Source organism: Bos javanicus, chromosome 6 (assembly GCF_032452875.1).
Source record: "Bos javanicus breed banteng chromosome 6, ARS-OSU_banteng_1.0, whole genome shotgun sequence".
Taxonomy (NCBI): Eukaryota; Metazoa; Chordata; class Mammalia; order Artiodactyla; family Bovidae; genus Bos; species Bos javanicus.
The window spans coordinates 31671927-31688970 of NC_083873.1; the positions used below are offsets into that span (position 1 = coordinate 31671927).

At 40.1% G+C, this 17044-nt stretch overlaps 1 protein-coding gene and 1 pseudogene across 1 annotated transcript in view; both read right to left on the bottom strand.

Moving 5' to 3' along the window:
- The window catches only part of GRID2 (glutamate ionotropic receptor delta type subunit 2), a 1602175-nt gene that overhangs the window by 587705 nt on the left and 997426 nt on the right, over window positions 1-17044 (bottom strand). The gene's annotated exons all lie outside the window — the stretch shown is intronic.
- Window positions 11716-14681, bottom strand: LOC133250011 (DNA replication licensing factor MCM4-like; annotated as a pseudogene).

The window sequence follows — 17044 nt, forward strand, 5'->3', positions numbered from 1 at the left end:
ATAGTTCTTCAAGCACTCTATCAGATCTTATCCCTTGAACCTATTTGCCACTTCCACTGTATAATTTAAGGGATTTGATTTAGGTCATACTTGACCGGTCTAGTGGTTTTCCCTACTTTCTTCAATTTCAGTCTCAATTTGGCAATAAGGAGTTCATGATCTGAGCTACAGTCAGCTCCCGGTCTTGTTTTTGCTGACTGTATAGAGCTTCTCTATCTTTGGCTGCAAAGAATATAATCAATCTGATTTTGGTGTTGACCATCTGGTGATGTCCATGTGTAGTCTCTTGTGTTGTTGGAAGAGAGTGTTTGCTATGACCAGTGCGTTCTCTTGGCAAAATTCTGTTAGCCTTTGATCTGCTTCATTTTGACCTCTTTAGTGTTGGTACTTAAAAATATCTCATTTGCCATAATCTCTAACTCAACTTCTATTCTGTTTGGCAGGTTTTATGCTGTCTGCTATGTCTCCTGTTTCATCTGTGTCTTGTATCCCATCACATGACACTAAGCCCACAGAAGCCATTCAAACAAATTATTCCTCATTCATTCATTTCCATATTTAATCAGTTTCATTTTTCCAACAGTAATAATCAATAAAACAGATCCTTCAATGATATTTTTGAATAGCTTCTCTCTTATTATTCAGTTTTATTATAAAAAATTTATAAATTTGAATTATCTGTGCTCTTCTCATATGTGATTAAACAGTCAACAACATGAATTTTGAAGTCAGATTTCCTGGATGTCAGATTTTGAAATCATATTTCAAATCCTAAAAGATGATGCTATGAAAGTGCTGCACTCAATATGCCATCAAATTTGGAAAACTCAGCAGTGTCCACAGGACTGGAAAAGGCCAGTTTTCATTCCAATCCAAAAGAAAGGAAATGCCAAAAAATGCTCAAACTACTGCACAATTGCACTCATCTCACACACTAGCAAAGTGATGCTCAAAATTCTCGAAGCCAGGTTTCAACAGTACATGAACGGTGAACTTCCAGATATTCAAGCTGGATTTAGAAAAGGCAGTGGGACTGAGGATCAAATTGCCAACAACCACTGGATCATCGAAAAAGCAAGAGAGTTCCAGAAAAACATCTATTTCTGCTCTATTGACTATTCCAAAGCCTTTGTGTGGATCAGAACAAACTATGAAAATTCTTCAAAAGATGGCAATACCAGACCCACCTAACCTGCCTCCTGAGAAACATGTATTCAGGTCTGGAAGCAACAGTTAGAACTGAACATGGTACAATATCCTGGTTCCAAATAGGGAAAGGAGTACCTGAGGGCTGTATATTGTCCCCCTGCTTATTTAACTTATATGCAGAGTACATCACGAGAAACGCTGGGCTGGAAGAAGCACAAGCTGGAATCAAGATTGCCGGGAGAAATATCAATAACCTTAGATATGCAGATGACACCACCGTTACGGCAGAAAGTGAAGAACTATGGAGCCTCTTGATGAAAGTGAAAGAGAAGTGTGAAAAAGTTGGCTTTAAACTCAATATTCATGGAACTAAGATCATGGCATCTGGTTTCATCACTTCACAGCAAATAGATGCAGAAACTGTGGGAACAGTGAGAGATTTTATTTTTTTTGAGCTCCAAAATCACTGCAGATGGTGACTGGAGCCATGAAATTAAAAGACACTTGCTCCCTGGAAGAAAAGTTATGACCAACCTAGACAGTAAATTAAAAAGCAGACATTACTTTGCCAACAAAGGTCCGTCTAGTCAAAGCTACGGTTTTTCCAGTAGTCGTGTATGGATATGAGAGTTGGACTATAAAGAAAGCTGAGTCCCAAAGAATTGATGCTTTTGAACTGTGGTGTTGGAGGAGACTCTTGAGTCCCTTGGACTGCAAGGAGATCCAACTAGTCCATCCTAAAGGAAATCAGTCTTGAATATTCATTGGAAGGAATGATGCTGAAGCTGAAACTGCAATACTTTGGCCACATGATGCGAAGAAATGACTCCTTGAAAAGACCCTGATGCTGGGAAAGACTGAAGTCATGAGGAGAAGGGGATGATAGAGGATGAGATGGCTGGATGGCATCACCGACTCAATGGACATGAGTTTGAGTAAACTCTGGGAGTTGGTGATGGACAGGGGGTGTGTTCTGCTGCAGTCCATAGGGTCGCAAAGAGTCGGACACGACTGAGTGACTGAACTGAACTGAACTGAATACCTGTATTTTATCAATGTAGCGGAGTCTACTAGCTGTATAAACCTGGCTAAGTCACTTTAATTTCTCTATGTCCCAATTTCTACATGTTAAATGCAAAATAATAGTATGTACCTGAGAAGATTATTACGTAAATAATATAGAAGTGTGTTTGATAAATTATGAGAGCTTAATTAGTATGATCATCATAATCATTATCTCCATGAATATTTAATTTTTTTGGTTTATAATTCATCTAGAAATTATAATCATGCTCCTGTTCTTTTTTCAACTAAAGTTTATGAGGATTGCAAAACTCATGCTTGGAGATGTACATAGCTTTGGAAAATGCTTTTGTTAATTTGACTCAGTTATATTTCATTGCATGGCAACCCACTCCAGTATTCTTGCCTGGAGAATCCCATGGACAGAGGTGCCTGGTGGTCTACAGTCCATGGGGTAACAAAGAGTTGGAAACGACCGAGCAACTAAGCACAGCACGTATTTCTTTGACTAGTATTTGGGGAGTAAAGAGTTAAAGCAGCTGGTCTAGGTTCTGTCTACCCTCTTTTTGATATGCATATTTGTGTATGTGCTAACGGAGCAGCCCAGGGAGGGAGATAAAAGGAGGTAAATGAGTCTAATGCCCTTGTCAACTGCAACTCCAGGTAAAGGATGAGTAATATTTACTAGGAAGAAATGTCTTATCTATAAAAGCCCTTAGCAAGATGTTCCAGTCTAAAGAATTATAGTAAACAAACTCTGAATCTATGGACTAATGGTTTACGGCTCCCTGGAAAATGTCCTAAAGCTTTATACTTTCTAGGGCAAAAACAGAGATATTTCATAATGTAAATGCTCCGTATTGTGTGACATAGGCTTTCAAAGCCTTTTTTTGGACACAGAACATACATGTATGTCTGATGTAGGAAGAAAGGACTTGCAGAGCCATGCAGAATTTCAAATGAACTCTCTCTCCTTTGTCAGTGTCTCTTGATTGCCTTTATCTTTGATATGGTTAAACTATCCTATTCTGATAAGGGAATCCAATACTGTTATTCACTCAGTACTAATATTTCAAGGAGCCCAATTATCACTTAAGGTTTTAAAGACTGGGGTTTAAGGACAGTGGACCTGATTATCATAAATATCTCCAAATGAGAAATACTGTAGGAATTTGATTGACGAATATAGCTTGTATTACTAAACGTAATTCAAACTACTGGTATTCAGAAATCTTTTTATAAGTGCTTTTTATGCTTTCAATCACACATCTACTTCAGTAATGCTGCTGCTGCTGCTAAGTCACTTCAGTCATGTCCGACTCTGTGTGATCCCATAGACGGCAGCCCACCAGGCTCCGCTGTCCCTGGGATTCTCCAGGCAAGAACACTGGAGTGGGTTGCCATTTCCTTCTCCAATGCATGAAAGTGAAAAGTGAAAGTGAAGTTGCTCAGTCACGTCCGACCATCAGCGACCCCATGGACTGCAGACTTCCAGGCTCCTCCATCCATGGGATTTTCCAGGCAAGAGTACTGGAATGACTTTAGTAATATTTCCAATTATATCAGAATCTTACATTTCTGACAGCACTTTATTTCCAGGAAAAGGAGGGTATCAATATACATATCAATATGATTGCTACATTGCAAAAATGCTATCCTCCTGAAAATTCTAAACTTTGGATAACCAGACCGCCTGGCATTGTATTATTATTATTCCCTATCGATACTCAAAGCCATTATCGGCCAGTCTCTTCTCTGGCTCATAGCTGGTACTGAGCAATACAGGCCAATTTAGTGCATATTGCACACGTTACAAAATTCCATAAATCAGTGAACCCACATTTAATTTACTATGGCCTCCACTTATCTTTTTTCACTTTTTTGACTTCATAATTTACCTGCTTTATGTTATATTCTTAATGAGCTGTTAGCATGTGTAATCAGTAAAACTTTCCTTCATGTAGCATAAAGGATGTTTAAGAGGTTAATATTTCAAGCAAATAAACCCTTTAACTGAAGCCCCTGCTTAACTACTCAGACTTGAACTCTCTGCTATTTGGTTGCCTAAGAATATTCTCATGTTTTTGAGCTTCTATTTTTCTCATCTATCCCCAGATCAACGTTGAAATTAGAGCACTGGTAAAAATGTGTGCTGGCCAGGTGGTAATGAGCAGTCATCATCTTTGTGCATGCATAGCTGCAGTCTTTTAATCTCTTGATACAGCTGATTCTAAACAAAATAAGCTAATGGGACATTAATAGTATGAATAACGCATACAGATAATTTTTACATGTCCATTAAACTGACAGTAATAATTGCCTCCAGAGTAAACCTTTTGAAAAATATCAAGTAAAATCAGTTTGGATTTCATCATACACATTATATAGAAATACCAGTGTGCATCAAATATAAAAAGCAGAAGAGAAGAGGAAAGAGTAGATCAAAGGTTGGGAATAATTTACCACTGGATAATCAGTTCTTGAAAAGGCTTAAGTTTGATGCTCCCTTGTGGATAGGATAAGTTGGAAAAAAGAAGAAAAAAAAATCTACTAAGTATTTATTTCACTCTCTTTATGAGGCTGAAGGGTTTATCCCTATTTTTGAAACTGGAAAGTAACTGAGATACACGTTTGGAAAGTCAAAGGAAACATCAAATATTTATGACACTTGTCTAATTTCCTTATACATATTTTTAGATTCCTTGGAACTGCAGACATGCTTGATAACTAAAGACACCCTGGCAAATAAACTAGCCCAGCAAGGCAATGAACACACCGGGAGATGCCAGCCTCAGCAGTGTGTCCTGATGCCCTCATGTTTCTTCAGTTAATTTCAGTATGGAAAAATCCCTGAGAGAAAGAAAATACTATATTTCATACTCAGAAAAGAGACAGAATTTATATATAAGAACTAGAATACAATATGCCAAAAATAAATAAATAATAAAACATAAATATTTGTGCAAAATGGCTAGGAAAAGTTGAGTTGCCATATAACATTTATGCATATGTATATGTGTATACAGATATAGATATATTCATTCACCACTTCTGATGGCTCAGTGGGTAAAGAATTCGCTGGCAATGCAGAAGTTCCAGGATCAACCCCTGGGCTGGGAAGATCCCCTGGAGAAGGAGATAGCAACTCACTCCAGTGTTCTTGCCTAGAGAATTCCTTGGACAGAAGAGCCTGGCGGGCTACAATCCAAAGGGTCACCAAGAGTCAGAAACAACTGAGTGACTAAACATACATATTCATGCTTATAAGCATACATATACACTCAAGGATTCCTTCATAATAGAAACTTGAAGCAAACTGAGCAGGAAATAGGAACCTACTAACATTCTGGTCGCACTACTTACATCACAGAGAAGAAACCAGTGCCCTGACAACTAGGTATTTGAGGAACCTGAACTAAAGCCTTCAAATTGTGCCTGGTATTCTTCCTCTAGATCATGTAAGCTGTGTGTCAAATATAACATATGCAAATCACACTGCTCAAAAGATGTCTGTTGAACTAAATTAAATCAGAACAGATACCGTTTTATCCACTTTATGATTCAAATGCCCTGAAGTTGCAGGGAACATTGATGGGTCCACAGGAAGATTATTCTAAGGACACTGATTTGCATTTTTCAAAGCTCTTGTGGCAAAAAGTTTATTTGTACCCATTTCTGTCAAAAGGCTATCTCATATTCCAAGTCTGCACTGTTTCTGGTAAGTCACATTATGTTTTCCTAAATTCTCTCTCTCTCCTTCAGGTTTATAATTTTAAACAGTAACACAAAAAGCAAATAATATATTTATGTTACTCTAAATATACACAATAATATATTTTGTATATACTCTAAATATACAAAATAATATATTTATGTTACTCTAAATATACAAAAATACAAAAACCAACAAGGGAAGATCAATCAGGACAAAGGAGTAAGACAATACAGACGTAAGACATAATACAGAAGAAGTAAGAAAGACTTACTTCTTATAAAACTTCCCTTAGGAGCACATCAAAAATATATTTACACGTGGAATTACTCTTCCTGAAAACTAACTGGAAAATAGCAGACAGCCTCATAAAACCAAGGCAATAAGAAAGAATTCACATGTAATCAGGTAGGAAGAGAAGAGAAACAATCAGGTTAGGACCTGTGACCCTGGGAAGGGACTCAAAGGAAAAGAGAGATCACAAGGGCAGACATCCTCCCTGGGGCATGAGCAATTTACATCACATATTGGGCTCCTCAGGCCTGGGGTCTGACAAAGGGCAGAGCTGCCCCCTGGGTGGAGGGCTGCTGAGGAGGAGGGCTATGGGAAGCCTGGACTGAGCCTGTGAAGAGTGTGCATGCTCTGGCTTGAGCCCAGGGCAGGGCAGAGAGGGCAGTGTGAGACTGTACTAGCAGCTGCCCAGCACATCGGAGAAGGCAATGGCACCCCACTCCAGTACTCTTGCCTGGAAAATCCATGGACAGAGGAGCCAGGTAGGCTGCAGTTCATGGGGTCGCTAAGAGTTGGACACGACTGAGCGACTTCACTTTCACTTTTTACTTTCATACATTGGAGAAGGAAATGGCAGTCCACTCCAGTGTTCTTGCCTGCAGAATCCCAGGGGCGGGGAAGCCTGGTGGGCTGCCATCTATGGGGTTGCACAGAGTCAGACACGACTGAAGCAACTTAGCAGCAGCAGACCTGGCACATAACCCAGCCTGAGCCTATCGAATGTTCCAACATTGCTTACGTCATGACTCAGTTCTGCACTGGATTGAGGACTGCCATGACTGAGGAAAGAGCTAAGCCTTGGAACACAAAGGAGACTCAGACCTGGGCAGCATCTAGGCAGGGAGGGGGCAGCCTTTTTTGGCACTTACACAGGTGTCACACCAGAGGCAGCCTGGATCTCTGTCTACAGCCAACCTTCTGTAACCCATGCCCCACAATGCTCTGAGAGCCCACATGGGCCCCTGCTGCACCAGCACTGTGTCCCGTGGGGCCGGGATCCCAGAGCTGTGGGAGGGAAAACACTGACTTAAAGGGAAAGGAGTCATCACGGATCCAGACTTCAGGGCTTCTGCTCCAGCAACTTTGGATCTGACCCCATACCAAATAGGGTGCATCACATGAAGCTTAGGAACTTTACCATGGTCTACAAAACCTTTCCTAATCTTTCCCCTGTCTATCTGTTTTAGCCAATGAAGAGCCATGTTCCTGTTGTGTTTCTATTCCAGCCCCCTCAGTCTTTTTTCAGATGCTTAAATATGCCAAACTCTTTTTTCCTCCAAACCTACTTACATTATATTGCTCTTGCATCAGATATTCTCCTCTATAACCCTGCAATATATGCAATACACTCCTCTTTCCTTTTCTGGATAATGCCTATTCATCATAAATGTTTCCGCTTATCTATCACTCTTATGCCTAAGTAGGTCCTCCAGTCACATACTTCCAGAACAGTTGGTATTCCCCCTTTTGTCGAACAGATCACACTTATAATTATTTTTGATATTTCTATTTTTCTTCCTTTTTCTGTGATCTCATAGTACAACATATGGTAGTTCAGTTCAGTTCAGTTCTGTTCAGACGCTCAGTCGTGTCCTGCTCTTTGCGACCCCATGAATCGCAGCACGCCAGGCCTCCCTGTCCATCACCAACTCCCGGAGTTCTCCCAGACTCATGTCCATCGAGTCGGTGATGCCATCCCAGCCATCTCATCCTCTGTCGTCCCCTTCTCCTCCTGCCCCCAATCCCTCCCAGCATCAGAGTCTTTTCCAATGAGTCAACTCTTTGCATGAGGTGGCCAAAGTACTGGAGTTTCAGCTTTAGCATCATTCCTTCCAAAGAACACCCAGGGCTGATCTCCTTTAGAATGGACTGGCTGGATCTCCTTGCAGTCCAAGGGACTCTCAAGAGTCTTCTCCAACACCACAGTTCAAAAGCATCAATTCTTCGGCACTCAGCTTTCTTCACAGTCCAACTCACATCCATACATGACCACAGGGAAAACCATAGCCTTGACTAGACAGACCTTTGTTGGCAAAGTAATGTCTCTGCTTTTGAATATGCTATCTAGCTTGGTCATAACTTTCCTTCCAAGGAGTAAGCATCTTTTAATTTCATGGCTGTAGTCACCATCTGCAGTCATCTTGGAGCCCAAAAAAATAACGTCTGACACTGTTTCCACTGTTTCCCCATCTATTTCCCATGAAGTGATGGGACCAGATGCCATGATCTTCGTTTTCTGAATGTTGAGTTTTAAGGCAACTTTTTCACTCTCCTCTTTCACTTTCATCAAGAGGCTTTTTAGTTCCTCTTCACCTTCTTTCATAAGGGTGGTGTCATCTGTGTATCTGAGGTTATTGATACTAGTAGTACTGAATAAATATTTGAGTGAATATATACCATATAAGAATTATTTTTAATATTTTTGCCATTTTAAAGAATACTCTTTTAGATATCAATATGTATCAGCGTATCTCTTTTAGGATAATATGTATCACCACGTATCAAGTTGATACTAAAAGATCTGAGATATAGACACACATGTTGATATATTCTATTTTCCCACAGTAGGTACTGAAAATAACTACCACAAAGGATTTAGTAGAAATTGATCAATTAAACCATTGTGGAAGTATTTAAGGATCTATCAAATCTTGTTAGGCTTACTTGTATCGAATACATGCAAAATGTCAGTGCTTTTATATGTAATCACATATTTTGAGTGTAATAGTTTTCTTAGTTTGTTCTTTAATTAAACAAAAGATGTAAGCATATTCTTTATAAAACTCAGCTCTGATTCTGTCACTTATCTATGCCCTCAAATTCTTTAAAATCTTTCATTTACCTACAAAATTAATTCCTTTCCTCAACCTTTTTCCAGTCTCAACTACTCTACGTGTCCTGTGCACTCTGGTAAATTAATCGATCTTTGTCAGTGTCTATGTGACTTATTGCAATAGATATGTCAGCTACAGTGCTTCTACCACCCCAAATATGTGCCTCTCCATAACTTTACATTCATTGTTGTTTAGTCACTAAGTACTGTCTGACTCTTTGCAACCCCATGGACTGATTTTCAAGTTAAGAGGCTACCAGTTCCATGCCATTTTTTCTAATTTTTTTCTTGGTTTGGGGTCAGGTTCCTCAGGAAACAGCTCTGAGATGGAGACTTGCTGGTGTCTAGGAGGGTTCCTTCAAGTGCTCCTATGGAAAGTATATGCAAGGAAATGTGGCAAGGGGGAATGGACAGAGGGAAAGGCTTAAGTGCAGCACAACTTCTACAGCAGCTCAGGTGACCCCATGGGCCAGTCTGTAGGTGCGGTATCTCTTCATGGTTAACCCAGATGGAGGCCAGGCACTCAGACCTTCCTAGTTCTGCAACGACCAGCCAATGTGCACATGCTCTTCCAGAAAAGGAGTACAGCAGAACTCCTCTGCCAAGAGAGGTCCTAGATGGACTCAGCTGCGTGTCCTCCCTAAAAGGAATACCTGAGCCATGAAGCATAGATTCGATCTGCATCACACATAGTAGACTCTGCTAAGATTCCATAGAATTCTATTTTTACCACATTTGAGGCTCTTTATTATCTCTCACCTTAGAGTATACCTTTGTGTATACTTATTAGCCATTATTCACAACTAGGTTCTAAATAGCTTTTTGGGAAATCACACAAAAGCATTGAACAATAGAGTCCATGTTACAGGCATTTGATAAATATCTGTTAAAAGAATGATAAATGTATGAATGAACAAAGTGTATTCTTGGAAACTGTTACAAAATTAACAGTAAGAAAAAATAGAAAATGCCATTTAATCATAGAGCAAGTCTGTAAATAAAAATAACACACCCACGTTGCATGGGTGTAATGCTATTCCACAACCTGTAAGAAAGACACTACAGCTGTATGGATAACAGATTAAACTGACTTCTAAGTATTCCAGGGAACTGATTTTCAGACTGTGGTTCTGAGAACTGATCGTGGTGGGAGTCCATCTGGAGATTCTCTCCCATTCTCTTCCAGCGCAGTCCTGCTTGTATTCGCTTTACTTATTTTGTTTAAAATGTTTGAAAGCTTGCTGTAGGGTAAGTAACATCAACAAACTTAAATTACACAGTCTGAATACTCCTTACCAAAATATACATTTAAATGTAGCATCTTATAATAAAGAATGCATACATGTGAAAATAAACTTTTCACCCAAAGAGTTGTTAAAAAATGCAGTCAAGGGTTTTGGAATAGTCTTTTACAGACTCATCAATGTACACACCAACTTCAGGGTATTTGAAAAGGCCATATTAAAAATAAAGTATTGTTTATATAATATCAACACACGGTGCCTCTACCCCTGATTCTTGGTATGCGTGTGTGTATTTTCTTTGCTGAGCTTGTGCTCAGTCGTGTCCGACTCTTTGCAACTCCCTGTATGATAGCCCTCCGAGCTCCTCTGTCCATGGACTTTTGCAGGCAAGCATACTGGAGTGGGTTGCCAATTCCTACCTTAAGGAATCTTCCCAATCCAATGATCAGACTTGCATCTCCTGTGCCCCCTGCATTGGCAGGGGAATTCTTTACCACTGTGCCAGTTGGGAAGATTCAATAATTTTGATTTGAGGTAAACAGACACTACTTCCAAGAACGACAAAACAGATAAATTGTATGGTACCTAGAATATAACACAGGAAACCAGAAATCTTGATATTTAAAACTGATTTGCTGTGTAACCAGCCCTTAATAATTCTTTTATTTTTTCTGAGACTCAGTTTTCTCTATCTTAAAATTGCAGAAAATAGGTTGCTGCTGCTGCTGCTAAGTCACTTCAGTCGTGTCTATAAGATTAAGTTTATTTTATCTTGCTATTGTAGAATTGCATGAGTTACTAATAAATGTTTTAAGTATAAAGAGAGGATATAGTCTTTACACAATCTAAAAAAATCTCTTTTCAAATTATGCCCTTGATATATTTAACAGCAGAACACTGTAGCATTTTTATTAAACCAAGATAGTGTTTATCACCAAAATTATACAAGTTTGGAACTGGAAACTAAAGTAATTAGCCAATAAAAGTTTTCTTTTATTGTTATTTTTTAAATTCTATCATTTATTTGGGGAAAAGCTTTATATCTTAGGATAAAATGGCAGAAATTAACCTAGAACGTAATCATTTCCTATCATTTAATTCTGATTTTATAGTAGCCATGAGAACAAGCCTCTGAGGAATTACAGTGAATGCTTTAACAGGGAAAATGACTCTGTCTAAGCCTTATCTCATATTATAAAACCCCAAGCACATAGATGATTGCTATTAGGAAGTTAAACACAAAAGCTATGACCCAGAATGCCATATTCAAAAGATTGATATCCTGCTCTCTATATAGATTCAAAGTCCTGTTGCTAACAAAAGACACTTCAAGAAAATTATCTTGACTGTATATATTGTAAATTGGAACCATGTTTTTACTTATTACAAAATGTGGGAAAAAAACAACAAAAAAGAAAACACATTTTACTAAGAAAAACTGAACCCAGGCTAGAAAAATTTTATGAAACCAAACAGAGACTAAGAATGTCTTTCTGTTGGCCCCTCTACCATAATATATGGCAGCAAGGGCAGTGACCAAGCGCAGCAGAGCTGAACACACTGCACTGCTCACCAGAGCTCCAGAGCAAGCAAGTAGCTTTTTCAATCACCATCAAAAAATCATCATCAGCCAAGGCACACCATGCTTTGTCAAATATAATATCTTTGGTAATTGCTGTGTCAGATTGTCCCCCAACATCTTCCAAAAGTTATGAGTATCTTTGGCCTGGTGTTTTATTCTTAGATAAAATAAATTTTCTCAGTGCTTCAGCTAACTCTTCTTTCCATTTAGGACAGATGGCGCTCATTTCTGTAGTAACAATAGATATGTCTTCAGTGCCAGTCTAGGGGTTAACAGCATACTGCTAATAGCCTCTTTATGGAGGTCTGTTTCTTTACTTCAACTTTATTTGAAAATCATACTTTGGCATGGGCTTCAGCTAAGCCATTGTAATGATTTCTGCTATTGAGGATATGCAAAAACCATCCCTCCACTCCTGCAGCTTCAGTGACAGCCTGACTGGCTTCCTGAGTTAACCTCGGCATCCAGGGCTGTGACAGCATGGCCCTTCAGCATGGCTGTATCCATGCACTCTTCTGCTTGCTTCCTGCTCTGGTGGTACAGAGTCATGCGGGAGAGAGCCAGATGCCTGCCACAGGCTCTAACCTGAGGTCTAACACAAGGAAGATAAAACTGAACTTTGATAATAACGTGTGTCGTCACTGGATATTTCTCAATGTGTGTTTTATTAATGTATTTATTTTTAGCATTACACTGAGAGTCAATGGGCTTCCCTGGTGGCTCAGATGGTAAACTATCTGCCTGCAGTGCAGGAGATCTGGGTTGGATCCCTGGGTTGGGAAGATCCGCTGGAGAAGGGAATGTCCACCCACTTCAGTATTCCTGCCTGGAGAATCCCACGGACAGAGAAGTCTGACCAGCTTCTCTGTTGGACATGACTGAACAACTAACATACACACTGAGACTCAGTAGAATTTGCTACTTCCAGGAGAAGGCAATGGCACCCCACTCCAGCACTCTTGCCTGGAAACTCCCATGGACGGAGGAGCCTAGTGGGCTGCAGTCCATGGGGTCGCTGAGGGTCGGACACGACTGAGCGACTTCACTTTCACTTTTCACTTTCATGCATTGGAGAAGGAAATGGCAACCCACTCCAGTGTTCTTGCCTGGAGAATCCCAGGGACGGCGGAGCCTGGTGGGCTGCCATCTATGGGGCCGAACAGAGTCAGACATGACTGAAGTGACTTAGCAGCAGCAGCAGCAGGATATATGTTCATGCCTTGAGCTGGCAAGTAACCTCAAGCTTTTAGATGAGGAGAGTCAGCTGTTCCCTGACTTTGAGCAGTACTGGTTTTGTACTTTGATTCATCTTCTTAAGTATCAATACAGCATATGCCACTGTCACTCAGGAAAAGGGCACCAGTCTGCAGTACCAGCCATCCCCTCTCAGGGTCTTTCACTACATATACTGTCAGGCCAACATCACTGAAACCCTTCCCAGGCGTGCACTGGTCCCAGGGGACCAGGCTGTACCCATACTGCAGCAGCTGGGACTTGTTGGCCCCAGGGTTGCCACACAGCAGGAGGCTGATCTCAGCATGAAATCTGCCTCTTCCTGTGTGACTAAAACCCTTTTCTATTTCCCGGAAAAGCTGGAGTGATTTCCTTTTTGAAATCTTTCTGTTCTTAATTGCTTGGACCTGAGGCTGAAGCAAATCTCTTATAAATGCTTGTTTTTCTGGAAAGTTTTTTAAGCAATTTCACATGCTTCTCTGAAAAAGTTTCTGTTCTGCTTCTTTATCTCCTTCATGCAGACACTTTGCCTCCGTTTTCTGATAATGAATGATACCAATGAGGGTTCTGTCAGCAGACTTCACATGACTCATTCCTGGATTGATTCAATAGGAACAGCTGGATAGATGCCTGTAATGTTCACTCTGTCCCCAAGATGAACCTTGTCAACAATATCATTGTGAGCAAAAGGATGTCACCATGAGGCATCTGCCCTGCAAGCATATTTTCAGGAGACTCTCGGAGTCTGATCCTCTGCTTGTCAGAGAACACAAGGCAGTTGTGGGTCAGCACCACACTGGGGGGGCAGCAGGCACATTTGCAGGCTCAGTGGTCTGACCCGGCCCATCTCTACCAGTACAGTGTGGGTGCACACCCGACACTGGAAGGAGGCCCCGTACGTCTCTGGAATCAGCTAGGACATCCTGATTATCATGACACGGATGGTGAAAAGCTGACCGATGTCTTCCGGATTCAGTTTCTCATAATCAACACACTGAATGGATCTACTTGAATCTGATGTTCTAAGACTGAGTCAGGTTAACTGTCAAAGATCTCATTGATAGCCATGTTAAACGTTAGGATAACTTATAGTGGGAGGCAGGTGAGCTGTCTGTATGGATTTTTGTCAAATGATTTTAAGTGTTCGCAGTTTACATTTAAAAATGGCTCCCTAATAATAATTGTTTTCCCAAGTAAATGTATGTATAGAGGTTCAACAGTATTGATGGCAATATTTTCATCTTCAGCCAGGTCAATAAAACCCCGAAAATTTGCTTTGCAGGTTTCCATATTTACATCTGTTCCTCAAATCACATGTTTTTGTCCTGGAAACTGCTCACTGACCATTCTATTTTCTGTTGTTGGCCCATACCGCAAAACCACCTACAGACACTTTTGTGCAGACCCCAGGTCAGGCCTCTGCCTCATGGGTATGCCTGTAACACCACTGTTGGGGTTTCCTCTGTCTAAGAGCTGAGAGTAACATATGTTGTTTGGTGAACCAAGAACAAAACCAGGAGGAATCCCTGAAGAGTGCATCAGAGGAGAGCTGGAAAATACTATGTCCTGTGCAACAGGGCTCTGCCAGCCAGTTCCAGGCCTGGCCAGCCTCATCTACAGCTCTGTTACATGGGTAGAATCCTGGCATCATTGTCTCTGACACAGAGAAAGCCTGGCTCCCTCACTTGCAGGAAGGGAAGTTTACTGCTCCAAAGCCTGAAGGACTCCAAGGGTACCTGGTAGATTACGTTCCCAAATGTCCCAAGAAAATAGTTTTTCAAAGCTTTAAAAAAATTTAAAGAATTAGAATTAAGTACTGAGGATTTTTTGAGGATAATATAAATATGTATTTTAAAAAATAAGGGAATAAACTACAAAGAAAGAAGAATCCAGAGTTATATATCAAAAGTCGGTCAGGTCAGTTCATTGTATCTACGATAACTAGTTTAAAAATATAATGGAAACATATCCAATCCATTATAGTGTGTGCATACACACACATACACACAGGTGAGCATATTCAAAACCTTGTAAAATTTCAGCAATGAAACAATGAAAACACATACAAAGAATACTATAAATCTTTACTGAGGGTTATAAGAAGATGACTATATAGATAGATACCATGTCTATGAATGAAAGGCTCATTATTTTAAAAATTATAACTTTCTCAAAAATAATCTATAAAATCCATATAAATAACAACGGCTTGGGGGTGCTGATATTCTCTGAAAGAAATGATCACTTGAAAATTAATCTCTTATTATTGAAAAAAGAAGATAAATACAGAGATATCCACTCTAGCAATTCACAAAATTGCTGCAGATGTGTACTGCAGCCATGAAATTAAAAGAGGCCTGCTCCTTGGAAGAAAAGCTATGACTAACCTAGACAGCATATTAAAAAGTAGAGACATTACTTTGCTGACAAAGGTCCATATAGTCAAAGCTATGGTTTTTCCAGTAGTCATGTATGGATGTGAGGGCTGGACCATAAACAAAGCTGAGCACCAAAGAATTGATGCTTTTGAACTGTGGTGTTGGAGAAGACTCTTGAGAGTCCCCTGGACTGAAAGAGATCCAACTAGTCAATCCTAAAGGAAATCAGTCCTGAGTATTCATTGGAAGGACTGATGCTGAAGCTGAAACTCCAATACTTTGGCCACAAAGATCTGCAAAGATCTGACTCATTAGAAAAGACCCTGATACTGGGAAAGATTGAAGTCAGGAGAAGGGGATGACAGAAGATGAGATAGTTGAGAGAAAAGATGGGATAGATGAGAAAGTGTTGGCATCACTGATTCAATGGACATGAGTTTGAGCAGGCTCTGGGAGATGGTGAGGACAGGGAGGACAGGTGTGCTGCAGTCCATGGGGTCTCAAAGAGTCAGACATGACTTAGTGACAGAACAACAACAACAAGATAAATTATAAAGCTGCAACACAAGAGTTCCCTGGAAACCACCACCTCCTTCTTACTGGACATTATAGTGCTCATGTCAAATGCATTGTTTTTTGTTTTTTTTTTAAGTCCTTTTATCTCATCCACATAATGAGAATGCAAATTAATTGAGGGGCAGACATTCACTCTTTTAATTCTTTGTACTCCTTGCACTGGAAATCCCCGATGGCTCAGCAATAAAGAATCTGTCTTTTGATCCTTGGGTCCAGAAGATCCTCTGGAGTAGGAAATCGTAACCTGCTCCAGTATTCTTGCCTGAAAAACCCCATGGACAGAGGAGCCTGGCAGGCTACAATCCAAAGGGTTGCAAAGAGTCGGACAAGACAGAGCAACTGAAAACGCACTGCTCATATTAGTACATAGGCTTTGTAAAGTGTACAGCATATGGTCAGATTATAGGCATGCAGTGGCTACTTGAATGCAATTAAGAGTTTTTTCACTAGAATATTCCCATTGAAATAAAGAGCCTGACCTCATCTGTGATGTTTAGCAGCTGACTTCTTTTTAAGCTGCCTTTCTTATTAGGCCCTACATATGGACAGGCTGATCAAGAAAGCCCATCATGGATCTCCTTCTTTGAAACCCCTGGAAAATTTAAGCCTATAAAATCTCCAGCCCAAGTAAATGGGAACTATTCTCAGCTTGTCTCTAAACTACTACAACTGTCCCACCCGTTCACAGCACTCTGCTCCAGCCAGCCTGGGCCTGCATGGGCCCACTCTGCTTTATTCGAGGTCCTGTGCGAGTAGTAAATTATCTTGTTTTGTGAAGTGTCATCAGCCTGGACATCTAAATGGGATAACCAAAACACTCAGGTGAGGCAAAGTAATATGATTGGAAAAACATGACTCTGTTTTCAAGCCTAATTCAAAATGTGAGAAAAAAAATAAGGAAACAGAACTTTTGTTATCATACATATCATTCAAACTTAGCCTTTAGATATAGAATATAGATATATTCCTTTAAAAAAATGCTACTGGCTTGAAAGTTTACAGGAAAAAATATACAAATATTCT